We start from the raw sequence: 2,500 nt of genomic DNA on the forward strand, positions 1-2,500 counted from the left end.
ACTCTGAAAATTTTTCAGCCCTTTCGACTCGGGGTTGACCTGGTGGCCGAGAGGGGCCTCGCACGGCAGGCAAGCCGCCCTGGGCTCACCCTCCCCGGCCGCAGCGAGGGACTGCCCCTCCCCACCCCCCGGCTGACAGGATCGGGCGCACTGGAAGTCCGGGACAGTATTTTCCCCGACGCCGGGGAGGGCGGGCGGAGGGGCTCTGGCGGCCAGCCCGGGCCCCGGAGCTCGAAAAGGAAAAAAGGACCGGGCCCGCGAGAGACGGGGGCCCTGCCGCAGGGGGGGGGGCAGTCCGACCGGGGCTCACCGTGCGGCAGGCCCGGGCGTCGGCAGGGGAAAGCGGGCGAGGAGGCGCGGGGCCGGGTGCCTACGGCCATACCGGACCGAACGCCCCCGATCCCGTCCGATCTCGGAAGGTAAACCGTCCCGGGCCTGGCTAGTACTTGGATGGGTGACCGCCTGGGAATCCCAGGTGCCGTAGGCAGCTTTTCCCGGTCCGAGTCAGCTCTCTCTCCTTTTCTGGGGGGGAAGGAGAGGGGGGGACGGGCCGGAAAGCCCCTCGTCGCTCCTGCCGAGTCGGAGGTCGCGGCCGCAGGTCACGGGTCTGGGCGCCTGGGGTCCGGCTCCCCACCCACCCGGCTTCCTCCGCGGAGGACCCCCCCCGGGGCCACCGAAGCCGCTGGGGGAGACCCCGGGCATGGGGCGGACTGGCCCGGACCCTCCCGGCCGCCGGCCCGCAGGTCCGCCCCGAATCCCCCCCCGCGGCCACCCAGGCCAGGCCTGGCCAGGCGGGACGGACGGCGGGTGTCCAGCGCCCAGCGGCTTCCTCCAGCGGGGACCCACGGACCCCAAAGCCGCAGGGGGAGGCCCCGGGCCCGGGACGGACTCGCTCGGACCCCCTGCGCCCGGCCGCCGGCCCGCGGGACCGCCCCGAATCCCCCCGCGGCCACCCAGGCCAGGCCTGGCCAGGCGGGACGGACGGCGGGTGTCCAGCGCCCAGCGGCTTCCTCCAGCGGGGACCCACGGACCCCAAAGCCGCAGGGGGAGGCCCCGGGCCCGGGCCCGACTCGCTCGGCCCCCCCGCCTCCCCTGCGCCCGGCCCCCGGCCCGCGGGACCGCCCCGAATCCCCCCGCGGCCACCCAGGCCAGGCCTGGCCTGGCGGGACGGACGGCGGGTGTCCAGCTCCCAGTGGCTTCCTCCAGCGGGGACCCACGGACCCCAAAGCCGCAGGGGGAGGCCCCGGGCCCGGGACGGACTCGCTCGGCCCCCCCGCCTCCCCTGCGCCCGGCCCCCGGCCCGCGGGACCGCCCCGAATCCCCCCGCGGCCATCCAGGCCAGGCCTGGCCTGGCGGGCCGGTGTGCGGCTCCCCCGGGCTTCCTCCCCCGACGACCCGCGCCCCCCTGAGCCGCAGGCGGAGACCCCGGCCCCGGGGCGGACCGGCCCGGGCTCGCTCGAGCCCCCTGCGCCCGGCCCGCAGGACCGCCCCCCCGAATCCCCCGGGAGAGGCCCGGCCTGCACGCCACTGACGACCCGCGGCCCCCAAAGTCGCAGGAGGCGCCCCCCCCCGGTTAGCCCCGTCTCGCTCCGCGCCCCCCGCCCCTCGCTGCCGGGACCGGGCGCCGCCCCAGAGTCAGCCGCAGCCGGCCGGCCTGAGAGCTGCCCTCCTGTGGACGACGGTGAGTTTACCTTGATACTAACCGGCCGTCAGCCAGGTCAACCCCATTGCTAGACTGGGGTGGACCTGGTGGCCGAGTGGGGACTTGGAACATTTGACAGCTGCTTCCCGGGGCTTGACCGGTTGTCCTGAACGCCCCCCACCCCCAGCCCCAGCCCCCGGCTCCTGCTCCCCTCTCCCCAGCCTCGGTGCTCCGCTCCCTGCCTCGGAGGCTGCCTCTCTGCGGCGCCTGCATCGCCTCCGAGGACGCGCACCCTCCGGAGGCTGGACGTAAACCCACCACTGCCGCTGACCCGGCTCTCCGAGGGACGACTGTGAGGCCTCCCCCCCCCCCCACCCCCGGACCGCCCTGGGGACGACTGCTAAGCCTCCCCCACCGGACCGCCCGGGGCAAGACTGCTAAGCCTCCCTCCCACACACACACACACACTGTCGGGGGAGGACTATTAAGCTTTCCCCCTGGAGCGCCCGGGGCGGACGACTGTTAAGCCTGCCCCCGGAGTCCTCGGGGGAGGACTATTAAGCTTTCCCCCCTGGAGCGCCCGGGGGGGGACGACTATTAAGCCTGGCCCCCGGAGTCCTCGGGGGACGACTATTAAGCCTCCCCCGGACTGGCCGGGGGACGACTATTAAGCCTCCCCCGGACCTGCTCCGTCTCGACTATTAAGCCCCCCTCTGTGGTCCTCAAGACCACTGCCGTGCTGCCCTCGGAGTGGGGTGACACCCGGGCCGGAAAGCAAACCGGCCACCAGGTCAACCCGTCGAATCCAATGGGTTGACCTGGTGGCCGGAAAGCAAACCAGCCGCCAGGTCAACCCGT

At 74.4% G+C, this 2,500-nt stretch overlaps 1 non-coding gene across 1 annotated transcript; it reads left to right on the forward strand.

The window, feature by feature from the left end:
• Positions 1-368: 368 nt before the first annotated feature.
• LOC135978233 (5S ribosomal RNA) lies at positions 369-487 on the forward strand. Its single transcript, XR_010595673.1, has one exon. It is a non-coding gene; the product is annotated as a 5S ribosomal RNA (ribosomal RNA).
• The last annotated feature ends 2,013 nt before the right edge of the window (positions 488-2,500 follow it).

The sequence above is a fragment of the Chrysemys picta genome, unplaced genomic scaffold (assembly GCF_011386835.1).
Source record: "Chrysemys picta bellii isolate R12L10 unplaced genomic scaffold, ASM1138683v2 scaf176, whole genome shotgun sequence".
Taxonomy (NCBI): domain Eukaryota; kingdom Metazoa; phylum Chordata; order Testudines; family Emydidae; genus Chrysemys; species Chrysemys picta.